Here is a 16,998-nt window from a genome sequence, read left to right as displayed (position 1 = left end):
ATAATAATTTTGGATATTGGGTGACCTCTGCATTATTCATTATCTATTATTTGATGTAAATTTCTTATTGCACATGTCATACGATGCATAAATTACATGTATAAGCAATTGGAAACAATTTGGTAAAATAAATATGAATGTTATGTGCAAAAAATATTGGAAATACAAACAAAATCTGACAAAGGAATTTGATGGTAACATTTCATAATTACCTATGTACCAAAACACCTATGTCTGAAAGACATTGTTAATTGATCAGAATACAAGGTTGATATTTTGAGACATTGCTTATTTACAAACACCTTTCAGATTTTCAAAATATTTGATCTGTCATCATTTTACAGGAACTAAAGGATCAATTTTCAGTGTCCTTAGAATTTTGACAACAAGGCGGTTCGTGAACCACTTGATCCCCGCCTGTCACGGTCACAGGGAGGGTTGTGATGGGCCTCTTGCTATAGCAGTTAGAAATAAAATACATTTTGCACAAATGTTTCCAATGATTTAGCTCTAGCTAGAAGAACCCAGGACACTGGAGCTCCAGCTGGATTTAACTAAACCAGGACAGGCCAAAATGTTTCCAATGATTTAGCTCTAGCTGGAATAACCCAGGACACTAGAGCTCCAGCTAGATTCAACTAAACCAGGACAGGCCAAAATGTTTCCAATGATTTAGCTCTAGCTGGAATAACCCAGGACACTGGGCTCCAGCTAGATTCAACTATACCAGGACAGGCCAAAATGTTTCCAATGATTTAGCTCTAGCTGGAATAACCCAGGACACTAGAGCTCCAGCTAGATTCAACTAAACCAGAACAGGCCAAATTGTTTCCAATGATTTAGCTCTAGCTGGAATAACCCAGGACACTAGAGCTCCAGCTAGATTCAACTAAACCAGGACAGGCCAAAATGTTTCCAATGATTTAGCTCTAGCTGGATTAACCCAGGACACTGGAGCTCCAGCTGGATTTAACTAAACCAGGACAATGTTTATAGCAATAACCCTATTTAACTCCATTTGACCTTTGACCCATGACCAAACTGAACCAGCACCTAACAAGGAATTAATAAGTTCAGCTTATTCCTCTATTAATTTTGATTAGTAATTACAATTAAAAAATTAAATTAAAATCTAAATTAAAATTATGTACTAAGTTTATTTTAATGAATCAGTAGCAATAAGATGTATCCATTACATGCTACATGAACAATTATTGCATTTAGATAGCCCAGGGCTTAATGACATAGAGATGTTAGCTGCATTTATGTCGGACTCAGCAAAACAAAGACTTAAGTCCATTTTAGTTACTGGAGTAACATATATGTGCTGTGATACAGAAATGAGAAATGGCCATATGTCTATGTGCCTCTAAGCCCTTAATGGGTTATCTAGATACAACTATTGGTGTGGCAGCTAAGGTCTAAAAAAAAGTTTGTATCATCTTTAAAGCTCCAAAGTCAGGGTTGGTCAGTCGGTCAGTATTTTTTTTAATATTCCGCCAAATATTAAAAAACGCAGCTTCAATGGTAAACAATGATTTGTATGGTTTGCCAGGCTTTTTTTAATATGTCAGAATTGTCAGTAGGAATTCCAAACAGGCAAAACATTGCAACAATTTTATACCAAATGTATGATAATTCAAATATGAAAAAAAAAATCAGATTTTTGGGTTGGTCAAAGGACAATACAAACTTGTTTTAAGGCCTAATGAAGATACGTCTTACTGCCACCGCCAAGACTGTTGAGGGGTACATGGGAAAGGGTGAATCTACATCTTGGATGCTAGCCCCAATGCATTCTGAAACTACCAAAGGTCATGGATTCTGTATCAGCTTGGTTAGGGGTTAGTGCAGTGAAATGGAATGTTATGAAAAGGTAGCCATGTCTATTATTTGATGTCAAATAAATAATAATGTTTGACCATAGGGTTAATAACACAACAGGGTTAATAAAACTTTCATGCATGTATTGCTTCATTGCAGGGCTAGGTCCAGCCATTTATGGGCGGGTGGGCGGGTATGAGCCATTCACTATTTTGTATTTTAACTTCAAATCCTGGGTCAAATCCACACTGTAAATTGAATTTCAGAAAAAATGTCACAAGAACATTTTCAAATGCCCATTCATGCAAGTTCACAATCATTAAGCCTTGCAAATCTTGCTTGAGGTATGAATTAAGATCATATGTTAGTTGCAGTATGTAACTCAAGAATTGCAAGACTCAATGAAATACAGACTCACTTTTGAAGCAATATCCCTGCAATAAACATAATAACACATTTATTTATTTATTTATAACACAATTATGATGCACATCCTATTTTGGTTCTTTCATTATACCCAAAACATAACATGGTTATACTCCATGGGTACTCCTTCATGCAATCTTATGATACACCATGTATCAAAAATATGACCCAGCATTACATACCCACACTCTTCTGGGAGCTGCCCGTTTGTCTGTCTATAGGGTCATTGTCCGAAAAGGGTTAAAAGTTTGAGTTTAGGGCATTTTAGGTTAGGATTAGGGTTAAGGTTATGGTAAGTATTAGGGTTATGGTAGGCACCGGAGTTTCGCGCGATTTAAAACGGCAAAATGCGCGGCCGGTTTTTTATAAAGCGCACAAATTCAAGTCAAAAAGCGAAAATGCGTTTTCCACCACTTTTGTATCCATTGATGAAGTCACACGCATAATTCAAGTAAATCAAGTATGCGAATTCTGCACCTATTTCACACGTGCTAGTCCGATGTTTTTCTCTCCATGAAGTTGATACATTATGTGAACAATGCAAATTTTATGTGAAAAGCTACTACTGTACTGTACAATAAACATTTGAATGCATAACTGTACTTTTTTGCGTCCAAATGTTGTTTTTGTCATGAACTGATTCGTATCTCGCGTGCGCTCTGTGACTTATATCCTACCCTTCTTCGCTCAATCAATTATGCATATGATTAATGACGTCACTCATACATACGATCGATGTAAAGAATTAACTACCACACATGGTAACACGTCATGGAAAAAAATCGGACATTTGCATATCACGGAAGGGCTTCCGGGGAGGATATTGTGCTGGTCTGGACTCACGTAAACAGGCGCTGGGCCTGCATCAAATGGAATATTGGTGAATTTACATTGAAAAGTAGTGTGTTTGGCAAAATTCTCAAAATTCACGATGGACCACCAAAATCGCGATGGACCCCCAAATCGCAAAAGCTTTTTGCGCGATCGCGCGAAACTCCTGCCTAGGTTATGGTTAGTGTTAGGGATAAGGTTAGGCGATGTTTAGGGTCAGTGTTAGAATTAGGTTTAGAGATAAGGTTGTAGGACTTAGGAAATTAAGGTTAGGGTGAGGGGTATGGTTAAGGGTAGGATTAGGGTTTATAATTACTCTTATTGGGTTTTCGGACTAATGACCCTTTGGACTATCAAATTGTAACCCACTTTTTTTTTCTAAGGTATATACTCAAATGTAAGTTCATACATGCTGGTGATAAACAATTTCTAGAAGTGTAAACTGACTTTCAGCACCAAAATGAGGATGTGTGTCACACATCGAAAATTCAAGGTTAGTGAATTTTGGTGCTGAAAGTCAGTTTAAACTTCTAGAAAAAGGTATATACTCCTTCACATATTAGTAGTCTCACATAACATTGCTTAGTATTCAAACAAAATGAACACATATAACACAAAACAACAATAATAACAACAGCAATAACATAATAACAGTAGTAATAATAATAATAACAAAACAGCTGAATCAATATCACCTTATTATTTTATATCCTTAAATATTCAAATGAGATAAAAAAATCAACATTTATTTGAAAAGAATCATATTTGAATGGTATCCAAGATGAAAACTGACTGGATTTAGCTAGGCTCATATTACTTTCCAGATCATTTGACCCATCATATTTTTTCAGAGCATTACATACAAGCCAACAGTTAATAGCCTTACATCTTATCAAAACATACATTAATTGCAATATAATACTACTTGAAGATTACCTGCTACCTTTTTCTGGGTCATGCTCACCTATTATAACATACCCAACCAAACTGAATTCATTCGTCTTAATGCCAACTTAATTTTCCTATGCTAGGTGTTACAGTAAGTGACTCACTTTCTGTCTGACATATTTTTCCAACCCATTTCATCAAGATTAAGCTAACTGCAGGCTTAATGGGCTATTCCATTTAAAATCCACACTACCCCTGTGGAAGATTTTGGAAATATCTTCCACCAAGAGAATATACATGTAAGTTTGAATAGAATGGACAATTGGAAGCCTCCATTTAAAATACTCACTCCAGTTGTGGAAGATATATAGGTAAAGCAATATACAGTGGGAGTATGAGTTTCAAAATGATTAACACTGACCAATTACATTTGAAAAACATACTCCCCCTGTGGAAGATATTTCAAAAATCTTCCACAGTGTGGATGATTTCAGCTGGAATAGCCCAATGTGGTTGATTTGTGGTACAGGCAATATTAACATTAATCTATGGCAGTGCTTATGCCATCAATTGGGAGGGGAAATGTGAATTGTTTGTGAGCAGAAAAAATTGCCAAAATTTTGCATTTTTCACCCTAAAATTGAGGGGAGGGCAAAGCCCATGATTGGGTGCCCCCTCTCCAGGTACCACCGCTGATCTTGGGTCAACAATTTCAAGGCATTAGACCTACAAGAAAATAATGTTGTATTGCCTTCACCACTCACCTAACATACCGACCTAGATTTCAGGGGGAGATGTTTTTTTCTCCAATTGCTTAAATGCTTGAACTACTTAAAATACTTAATTTACATAAATAAATCACTATAAATATATGTACAATAAAATACCTGTATGCAATATCAAGCAATCTTTGAATATTATATATTATATCCATCTAGGGTATTATGAAAATTGCAAACAAGCCCAATTGAAGCCCAACTACCTTGTGTAGTCAGGTTTCCTTTCTTTTTATCCATTTCGTTTGGTCTTTCTCCATTCCACCTGTCTTTGTCCTTATTTTGCCTTGGCACCTTTTGTTTTTGTGTGTTTTGTTTTTGATGTAATGGGCATCCCTTTAATTTAGTGTTTTCACTATTGGGTTTGTCCAGGATTTCTAAATAAATAAATTAATTAATTAAAAGCATGCAAATATGCACGAAAATGGCTTTTTGGAAACTGTCCGAAAAAGCCTGTGAACTTGATTCGGCCTTTAAAACAGGCTGAAAAAAAATAAAAATAAAAATGTGTTAATTTGGACAACAAAACTGCCTGAATTCAGGCAAAAGCCTGAAAATTCTCATGCTGGAAATAAAGCCATGCATAAAAGGGGAATTAAGTGAATTAATTTGTAGAACAAGGTATTTTACCTGGTTCTCATTTGACAGCTTCTTCCTTCATAACAATGGGCTATTCCATTTAAAATCCACACTACCCCTGTGGAAGATTTAGCTTAAGACTTCCACAGAGGTATAAGTTTTGAATAGAATGGGCAATTGGAAACTTCCATTTAAAATACTCACTCCAGTTGTGGAAGATATATAGGTAAAGCCAATATACAGTGGGCGTATGAGTTTCAAAATGATTAACTCTGACCAATTACATTTGAAAAACATACTCCCCCTGTGGAAGATATTTCAAAAATCTTCCACAGTGTGGATGATTTCAGCTGGAATAGCCCAATGTGGTTGATTTGTGGTACAGGCAATATTAACATTAATCTATGGCAGTGCTTATGCCATCAATTGGGAGGGAAAATGTGAATTGTTTGTGAGCAGAAAAAACTCAGAAAAATTGCCAAAAATTGTGCATTTTTCACCCTAAAAATTGATGGGAGGGCAAAGCCCATGATTGGGTGCCCCCTCTCCGGGTACCACTGCTGATCTTGGGTCAACAATTTCAAGGCATTAGACCTACAAGAAAATAATGTTGTATTGCCTTCATCACTCACCTATACCGACCTAGATTTCAGGGGAGATGTTTTTTTCTCCAATTGCTTAAATGCTTGAACTACTTAAAATACTTAATTTACATAAATAAATCACTATAAATATAAGTACAATAAAATACCTGTATGCAATATCCAGCAATCTTTGAATATTATATATTATATCCACCTAGGGTATTATGAAAATTGCAAACAAGCCCAATTGAAGCCCAACTACCTTGTGTAGTCAGGTTTTCTTTCTTTTTATCCATTTCGTTTGGTCTCCTTTCACCATTCCACCTGTCTTTGTCCTTATTTTGCCTTGGCACCTTTTGTTTTTGTGTGTTTTGTTTTTGATGTAATGGGCATCCCTTTAATTTAGTGTTTTCACTATTGGGTTTGTCCAGGATTTCTAAATAAATTAATTAATTAAAAGCATGCAAATATGCACAAAAATGGCTTTTTGGAAACTGCCCGAAAAAGCGTGTGAACTTGATTCGGCCTTAAAACAGGCTGAAAAAAAAAATTAAATAAAAATGTGTTAATTTGGACAACAAAACTGCCTGAATTCAGGCCAAAGCCTGAAAATTCTCATGCCGGAAATAAAGCCATGCATAAAAGGGGCAGTGAATTAATTTGTAGAACAAGGTATTTTACCTGGTCTTAGGGTGGTAAATTTGGTCTCATTTGACAGCTTCCTCCTTCATAACAATGGGCTATTCCATTTAACATCCATACTACTACTGTGGAAGATTTAGCTTAAGACTTCCACAGAGGTAATATAAGTCCACAATTGTCACTAATTTTCGCATCTACTTCAAGCTACTTCATAATTTTTTATCTTTTAAAACCAAATGACTGTTTGACATCTGATTACATGCTAGGGCTTATCAATCAATCTTTTAGTAGGGTCAGCTTGACAAATGCAATTTCTTTCAAACAAATTATTTCATCTAAAATTATCCTCCTCATCATCCGACAATACAAAACACACATCAATGCGTGGTTATCTCTTTTCTTGATACCACAATATAATCATCATCCATATCTTTTTGCCATCAATTCTTTGGCTAACATCTTTACTCGCTTGCTTGTTCTTTAGGTCAATGCACAGGAACAAGCCCCTTAATGGTTGCTAAGACAACAGCATACTTGTCGTGCAAAGTCCCTGATTTATATCATAATATCACTTGATTTAATTTGTTTAGATTTGAAAAACGTCACCATATTTTTATATATAAATAAAGACAAGCAGTTGTAAGAGAGAAATTTAATGGTACAACATGCAATCAAGCATAAAGAACCAGGAATAAATGGTATGCACAAATAAAGAGACAACTCAACATTTCTACTAAATATTTATATAGCCTTTAGCAAAAATTTTGCTTAGGCAGAAAAAAAAACATGTGTGTTTTCCAAAAGCTGTGTATTTCATTTTTGGGAGCAATTTTAACGCCCTTTCATATTTTTATTTGAGAAATCCAGGAAAAATTGTGTTTTTAAGCAAAATATTATGACAATATCTGTCAAAATATTTGTTCTCATACAGTTTGTTTCATATCTAAAACCTACTTTTTCAGGCCACCTACAGAAAAGAAACTTTTTAATTTGTTGGCCTTATAAGTTTCATTTTCTTAAAGCAATATTGTAAGATTTGTAAAAGAATTCAGATTTTTACTTGATATATGTACTTTGATGAACTATAAATACCCTGTAAAAAGCAAGGGCTTAAAGTGATGCATTTTTGATATCAGATAGGGAAAATCTTACAATATTGTTTAAGTCCTTACCAGTACTTAATACTTAAACATGTAATGTGATCTAGAAAACTGAGTTCTGAAATGTCCTAAACCAAGGGCAAATATGTAAAACTTCTTTTGTACTTGTCAGCAACATGAACATTACCATATCTCAGCAAACATTGGTTCAATTTATCTGTAGCCCTTATATTGGGTAAAAATAATTAAATGTTAATTTGTTCAATTAGGAAAATATTTTGCTTTTGAATCAAATCACTCATTGTAATTTATCCAATCACAACACACTTCTTTACTGGTCATTATTTTGTAACTTGGTTCCCTCCAAACTGGCATAATTGATTTCTTATATACTGCGTACACAAAGTATTGGTACACTTAAAAACTAAAGGACACTACACTTAAATTAACATAATAAAGTAGTCAATAGATGGAGAATTTTGTTCTGCATATTTTGATTCTGCATCCAGCACGATTCAGCTTTATTTTCCTTATGCAATTTATATGAAAAAAGAGAGCATTACAAAAGTGACAAAGATTTGCATACACTTTTTCTCCAAAACATGCTAAAACAGTGAGTGTTTGTTGATCTGTAATGAGCCCACTAGATAAGCCGGTGGGTATCGCCTGAAGGAAGAAATATTCCATTCAACTTTTGGTATAATGAGGGGATAAAGTCGCATCATGCCAAATGAGGTGTCAAAATACACAGAACAAAATTCTCCATCTATTGATCACTTTATTTAGCATCTTTACGATATTGCTTTTTGTTTTAAGTGTACAGATACTTTATGTGCACATAGTTACCTATACTTAGTATAATACACAATAAATTGTTAACACAATATCAATGCTCAATGATTGACTGGCAGTTGTAAAATCAAAATAATTAACATAGCATATTTTTTTAGATAATTAACTCCAGCGTACTGACTTGATGGACTTCTGCTTTAAATAGGGCAAAATGGGCTATTCCAGGCACCCCCTAAAGAAGACATAGGATTCCCAAAATTTGTCACAATTTTTTTGCTCTGGGAATATTTTATATTAAAAGTAAGTCACTATTTGTGACACGATCTGCTTCATGGGGGCCAAAGGAGGCATTTTTGAAAATTGAGTTACTATGATTATTACCTTATACAAACATTAGGCTATCATATACTGAAAACACCAAAGGTCTAGTATACTTGGTTCTAAAGTTATGAAGTTTTGAGATGCAAATTTTCTTATGTATTTTATTGTTTTTTGACTCCATGTTTTTGCCTTTATCTCAATTTCAAATTTGCCGCCTTTGGCCCCCATGGACCAGATCGTGTCATATTTTGTTGAGAGAACTGTTTCTACCATAAACAAATATTGTGACTTTAGGCTAATAATACTGGGTGTCCCAAAGATTTTTGAATATAATCTAAGCTAACTTAAGGTTTGACACTATTTTAAAGTGTTGCGATTTGGTAGTTCACAGCATCTTGCGAATGGTAGTCAGCTTTGGCAAAAATCACATTGCTCATTTCATAGCGAGTGTGCAGAAGAACTCAAATATCACAGATATACTTTTGTAGGTCCTGTGGTTCTTGAGTTATGTTGTAGGAAGCTGAAACACATGCAGCACTTACATAAACATACATAACTCATTAACAACGATAAATCAAACAAGGTTTGAAAGTATATGATTTGTAGAATGAACTTTTGCAAAACATCAGTGTTATTTTTCAATAATATATTGATTTACATAAGGCAAAAAAAAAAAAGTTCTTGTGTTGCCCTCAACCGTCCGACCCTAAATCCTGAAAAATCAGGGTCGCAATTTTTTTTTTTTTTTTTTTTTGAATGATGATTTTTACAGATTTGTTCAAAAACTCAATGTTTTTCACTTAAAATTAATATTTTATTGAAAGACTAGTCTTTAATTGATGTCTAACAGGAATCCAGAAGTCAAAATTGACAAATGTCCCCTAATTGAAGAAGCATTATTTAATATTTGAGGGGAATTTTAAAACTGAAGGTTTAAAAAAATTAAAAAAATATTTAAAAAATCCGACCGTCCGACCCAAATTTCCCATTTTTCCACTTGAGGGCAACACAACAATATTTTTTTTTTGGCCTAATGAAAATCGATATATTTTGGCTGCTTCGACCAACAGTACCTACCCTTAATGTTAACAAATATAAATGTCCTTTACATGACATAATCTATGTACCTTTTACTAGTACCCCTGTGAATGTCAAGTTCATAACCTATGTACCCAACTCACATTCCACACATTCCTGTGCAAGCTGTTAATATGACAATTCATCATTTTTGCTTACCTTACCTTAAGAATAACGATTAAGCATTTGATCTTGTGTGTTAGTTAGTGATGTTCCAGTGTATGCCTCTTCCCTTGTTTGTATGATAATATTAGGTAGGCGGGTAAGCATCATTAATTGATCTCGTACACTGGTATGTAATGTGTTGTTTGTACTGTTTACCCTGACTGCTCATATCCATAAGTAGCTGACTTGGGTCCTGTTTATCAGGGACAGTATGTGTAGTTCAGTGGTTAGAGCACTCGCCCCGCAAGCGAGAGGTCTGGGGTTCAAGTCCCCATACAGGCAGGAATTACTCATTAATGCGGATGCATAGCACTATCAAGTGACCCCGTGGGATATGATTAGTTCAAATTTGAACTCTCCCAAATGACCAGAAATTCATAATGAAATGAGATTTTCCATCAGCGGGACATAGGAATCGGGCTCCGAAATAATGCCAGCATGAAATACAAATTGGTCTGGAGATTTTAGTTTATATAACTCCTTAGCTAAGCGTTCCCAAGTGACATGCAATCTGATATCACATTAACTTGTTAACTTTACCTTAGCTACTATCTTCACAATAGATGAAAACAATCCCTAAATGTCAACCCACTTCTGAGAATCACTATATACATCCCTCAGAGACAATTTATGCTCAAATCATAATTGTTCCCCTCCAACGAGATGAGTGAATGTCATATGAATAGACAGTCATGGTGCTGTGATTTAATGCAGGACCATGCAAAAAGCAAGATCTCCTGAATCTACAATCATGGAAAAAATGTTGGCACATGAATCTCTGCACCTCCACCCCCACACCCATCAAGTGCTGGACAAAGCCATGTTGTCATCAGACCCTCCAACATTGAAACAGGCGCAGATTCACCTCCTCCAAAAAAAAAAAAAAAAGAGGAAAGGAGAGAAGAGAAGAAAAAGAGGAAAAAGGAGAAAAAAGAAGAGAAAAGGGAGAAAAGGAGAAGGGAAAAGGTTAAATTGCACGTATAGTAGGCCCATGCCTAAATCGCAGTTGGGTCAGTCTATATAGGTCTGTGATTATTTTCCTTGAAGGCGGGTCCTCTGCCTAAAAGCATGTGAAAATTACGACGGGCCCACCGATATGTAGGGCCTGTCACATTTTGTCACCAAAGTCAGTAGGCCTATTAAGACGGACTCCGAGCCGACTTCAATTCAACACCATGCATGCTTTACTTGCGAAGCTCAAGTCTTAGACCTATAAAGTGTCAGTGTTACATTTAAAATTTTACATATCGAGTTTGGGCCCTTTTTTGTTTTAAAAAGCAATGATAGTGCATGTGTGCAAGTGATGTCAAGTTGCTATGTAATATGGTGAAGGAGTAGCATTTTAACCTTTTTGACCTTGACATGACATTTGCGCCAGACATTTTCATGTGACATTTGTGGCACCCCCTCCCCCCCATGGTCCTATTAACCAAATTCCGTCAAAATTGACAAACGCATATGACGATTGCTTATTATACGATTGGTAGAAGAATCAGAACCTGACAGAAACAGACCTTAGCCAAATGCCATTTGGCTATTGGCTAAGGAAAAATGCCATTTTGCTAAGGAAAGACAGTAAGAAATGTAAATTACCACTTGCATCTGCAAATGGAAGGGTAGTTCAAGTTATATATGCAGGAGAGTTTTCTTGAAAATGTGTGGTAATTAGTAATAACAACAGAGCCTTTCTGCATAAAATGATTCCCACTAGTACTATCAATGATACTACTTGAAATTTGATATCAACTTTTTGAATGTCAACTGTTGTTATTTCTTCCTCTCTTTCCTCTGCACATTTGACTGTATTTTTTTGTATCATTATTTCATAGATGTTATGTATGTAAACAGATATCAGAATTCTTGCTATAAATTATGATTCTGTCACAAAGTATTGTCTGAATAAATACAGTTGACCTTGACTATTGGTGGAAAGATCTTCATGTGCATATGCTGATGGCAGGGTTGGCGCGATTTAAATCAATTGATTTATATCACAATTTAAATCACGATTTAAATCAAATGATTTTTTTTTTTAATCACTGATTTAAATCAACTTTTTCAGTTTTTACCGTTTTTGATAAATTTAAGTTAATTTCTATCTTGAATTGCCTGTTTTACTTCATTTGTAATGTTTCTACACCTTTTGGATACAATTAAATACCTCTATGATGTCATTTTATCTATTGCTAAAAAATCATTTTCAAGGTCTAGAATTCAACAGGTGTTTTCCCATGATTTTACCAATTTTTTTCTTTGAAATTTTCACATCTGAAAACATGTTTTGATTTTTTGTAAATACCTGATAGGATTGTGCATATGTCTAGCATTCCACTGGTCTCTTTAGACTTTATCATGGGGTATAGCAGTTCTTGGGATAAAAAAAAATATTAAAAAATCGATTTAAATCAAATAAATTGATTTTTTGATTTTTTTTAAAAAATCAAAAAAATAGCCAACCCTGGCTGATGGTTCAGCTCTTTTTGAAAGGTAAATTTGTTGCTGCTCTTATTGTTCTTACTGCTGCTGTTGTTATGTGGTTATTCTTGATGATGTTAATGATGGTGTTATTGAATAAAAATAGAATGCAAACTTCATCTAATTCAGTACTCCAAAATACTAACATATTTCATAATAGCGAGTCATTCAGGTGAATTCATCCAATTTCTCATGACTAGTACAATTATGTTATATGTGACCATCTAGCACATCTGAGCCCTGAAGTCGCCAATCATCATTTTTGAGATATTCAACCAAAATATTCTGCATGCTTGAAATTAGCCTTAAAATGATGTATATCATGTCTATAGTACTTGACATTTAAGTAGTGAAAAATCAATAAAACAGTCAATAAATCCTTTGTTTCAAATTGTTTATTGTTAAGTTCAATGGAGCATATCTCAATAGTGGCACTGAAGACATCCGGGCTCAGTTGTGGTGGATGGTCACATATGATTAAATAAACGCACAATTCCCTTGACTATTTACCATTTCAAATCGGTCAGTACTCATATTTTTAATTAGAGAATAAAGGTATTGTTTTAGCCACTGTTGTGCGTCTATCGTCTCATATAACATGGGTGACATCATTATTTTGTTGTTTTACCATGTCATATCACATGGCTAAGAACCAATAAGATTGCAGGAACTTTCTCAAGTGTTTAAGAAATGACTTTCCAATCCAATGACACATATCAATAGGCCCCGGCAAAAAACGCAATTTTTAAAGGCAAAAAACAAGATATGAAAAAATAAAAAGCGAGATTTACCCCAAATTTGCTTTAAAAAAACAAAAAATTGAAAAATTAAAAATTAAATAAAACAAAATACTGCCCTCTGGGAGTCTAAGCAGTCCAATGTATGTAAACATGGCGCCCGACTCACGATCGAAGGACGAAAAACGTAAACAGAAATTCAATTATTTCCACCTCATATGTTGTTTACATTATAAATCCTTTCTCAGTTTAATAAATTTAACAATAAACTACTATAATTTAGTATTCAATTACCTTGACATGACATTTTAGAGACCAATTAAGCACTGAAACTACACACTGGCGAGTGCATTTAAGCTTACTTGATGACATGAATTGTCAACACGGCATGGAACTCAATGATTTTCGGAAGATTTTGTGGCATAAAACACCTTGTTTTATTGCTTGTAAAAGCGAGATAATTATACTCAATAGCGAGAATTGCGGCGAGAAAACCGAGATTGCGTTTTTTGCCGGGGCTTACATATCAAATATCTTACCAATTCAAATGCTGTCTGTTTTCTGTTTCATTGATTGTAGCACGTGCAATCTACATGTCAAAGTGGTACATGTAGTGATGCTAAACTGCATCTCCATAAGTGAGAGAGTGTTCCCATGGTGGCACCTCTACACACATACCGTATTTCGTCAAATAAACGCCCCCGGGGGCGTTATATTTTCCCAAGGGGGGGCGTTTATTCAAGGTCAATTTTAGAACGATAATTCCCGTTAAAATCATTAGGTAAACTAAAAACACACGCTAAAATGACGAACTATGAACTAGAAACACTGACTTCTGGCTCACTTCCGGGTTTCTGATCCAGATTTTTCGCCAATTATTGACGCTATTATGGACCATGTGCGCAACTTGGTAAGCTTACTACACAAGATAGCATGGAAATATCGGCATTTTTTAAACATCTTGGTTGAAAAAAAGTGGTGGGGGACATTTATTTGGGGGGGGGCGACTATTTGACGAAATACGGTATGTATCATGCTGTGATTCTGAGAACAAGTGTTCATGTTTCACACAACCTAAAACATGCAGTAGGTGTGTTTAAACGGCAGCCTACTTTTGAAAGTACTTACTTTCGACCCAACAATTAAATTACGCTACTTGTAAGAAGTGTGTGTCCACATGGGACTTACTTGTAACCCAACTCACAAGTAAGCGTGTGACCTTCACTGGTAAATTATAAAGGAAGATATTACTTTTCTCTGCTTGTAAGCATCAAAAAGTGTTGCATAATTTAATAACATACGGTTGGTTCAGACGGTTGCAAGTAAAGTCAACTTTACTATCAAAAGTAACAACTTTCATATGTAAACTTAACAGTAGTGCCTGTCCAAATGCCGCACTTACAAGTAGCTACTTGCAAGTTATTTTTGACGATTTTATTTACATGTAACAAGCTACTTTCAAAAGTTATTCCAATGTGAACAAGACTTGCCAGTAACTTGCAAATAAGCATGGCCTTGATAGTGCACAATTTACCAGTGAAGGCCACATGCTTACTTGTGAGTTGGCTTACAAGTAAGTCCGGTGTGGACACACACTTGCAAGTAGGGTTACTGGATCAAAAGTAAGTACATTCAAAAGTAGGCTACCATCTAAACACACCTAGTGTAGTAAGACATTGACCTGTACTTGGCAGATTAAGTTCTTATCTGACTTAACAATTTGCATGCAGCTTATTCCGTTCTACAAATTCACCCAGAATTTGCCGATTCTTCACAACATTCTAGTTCTATCTCAAGGACCACTGAGCCAATATGAATATCATTTGCATTCATTCTAATCCAATTTTGCAATTATGTTTCAATTATGCACACAAAAATGTGTGATATATTGTTGAATTTGAGATCTGTTAATCACACTTATCAATGAGACCTCGTTGACTATCAATACAATTACTCCAAAAGAGATGTACACATATCTAAACATATTAACTCTCTTCACGCAGGTGTGGACTGCAGACGATAAGTTTTTAAAAAATTTAAAAATTCAAAAATTTCAGAAATGTAAATTTTCATGACCATATTTGGAATCAGCATGAAAAATGCATTAAAATGTGTACAAACAAGCCTAGTATTGATTCAGTAGTTCTTAAGATAGCTCTTGATATTTTGAGAAAATATTTCAAAACTTCATGGCTAGCATGCAGAGCATTAACATCCTACAAATGAAACCTATGGAGAGTAATCTAACAACCCAGGGTGTAGACAGAACCTTGCTACACTGACAAAATCCAATGGGTAATCCTACAATTAATTTGTATCTCAGTTAGTTCGGGGATGACATGCTTCAATGAATGCTAATAAGCCAATTTTGCCTCAATTCAAGAGAGAAATAATGCTGACTTGAATGTAATAATAGATTGCCCCCAACAAGGATGTGTTCACTTTAATCATATCATTCTTACCAAATCTCTTAATTGTATTTCATGTCCACAGAGGTACTACATATAGAATTTAGCTATTCTGGTCGAGTAGCAAATTAGTATACGATAGATGGGAATTAATATGGTGAGCCCAGAACAGAACAGATGAAGATAAATAAGGACGTCTCATCATGTCTAGAATTAATATGGTGAGCCCAGAACAGAACAGATGAAGATAAATAAGGACGTCTCATCATGTCTAGAATTAATATGGTGAGCCCAGAACAGAACAGATGAAGATAAATAAGAGACATCTCATCATGTCTAGAATTAATATGGTGAGCCCAGAACAGAACAGATGAAGATAAATAAGGACGTCTCATCATGTCTAGAATTAATATGGTGAGCCCAGAACAGAACAGATGAAGATAAATAAGGACGTCTCATCATGTCTAGAATTAATATGGTGAGCCCAGAACAGAACAGATGAAGATAAATAAGGGCGTCTCATCATGTCTAGAATTAATATGGTGAGCCCAGAACAGAACAGATGAAGATAAATAAGGACGTCTCATCATGTCTAGAATTAATATGGTAAGCCCAGAACAGAACAGATGAATATAAATAAGGACGTCTCATCATGTCTAGAATTAATATGGTGAGCCCAGAACAGAACAGATGAAGATAAATAAGGACGTCTCATCATGTCTAGAATTAATATGGTGAGCCCAGAACAGAACAGATGAATATAAATAAGGACGTCTCATCATGTCTACAATTAATATGGTGAGCCCAGAACAGAACAAATGAAGATAAATAAGGACGTCTCATCATGTCTAGAATTAATATGGTGAGCCCAGAACAGAACAAATGAAGATAAATAAGGACGTCTCATCATGTCTAGAATTAATATGGTGAGCCCAGAACAGAACAAATGAAGATAAATAAGAGACGTCTCATCATGTCTAGATACAGTGGCAATTCTCGCTATTAGCAATAAAGAGGCGCCGCCAGCGGATTTGCGATGTAATAATCGTGATGTATCATGGGAAAAGGTCGACATCCAAGTCCGCGCAAGACGAATATTACCATGCTATTACATAGGAACATGTGACAATATTTTTAGTTTGTCAATATACGGTATTACACGCAAATCGATAGAGAAAAAATTAATTGTGCACATTTCAAATCACATTATTAAGTATTATTGAGTATCGATTCGCGTGTAACACCTTTATTTTGACAAACTAAAAAATATTGTCACGTGTTCCTATGTAATAGCATGGTAATATTCAGTATTGCGGACTTGGATGTCGACCTTTTCCCATGATACATCACGATTACATCGCAAAACGCTTGCG

At 35.1% G+C, this 16,998-nt stretch overlaps 1 protein-coding gene and 1 non-coding gene across 2 annotated transcripts in view; one reads left to right on the top strand and one right to left on the bottom strand.

Moving 5' to 3' along the window:
* The window catches only part of LOC140148178 (voltage-dependent L-type calcium channel subunit alpha-1D-like), a 143,823-nt gene that overhangs the window by 112,145 nt on the left and 14,680 nt on the right, over positions 1–16,998 (bottom strand).
* On the top strand, positions 10,215–10,287 carry Trnaa-cgc (transfer RNA alanine (anticodon CGC)). The gene has a single exon. It is a non-coding gene; the product is annotated as a tRNA-Ala (tRNA).

The sequence above is a fragment of the Amphiura filiformis genome, chromosome 3 (assembly GCF_039555335.1).
Source record: "Amphiura filiformis chromosome 3, Afil_fr2py, whole genome shotgun sequence".
In the NCBI taxonomy this organism is placed as follows: Eukaryota; Metazoa; Echinodermata; class Ophiuroidea; order Amphilepidida; family Amphiuridae; genus Amphiura; species Amphiura filiformis.
This window is presented reverse-complemented; position numbering and strand designations above follow the sequence as displayed.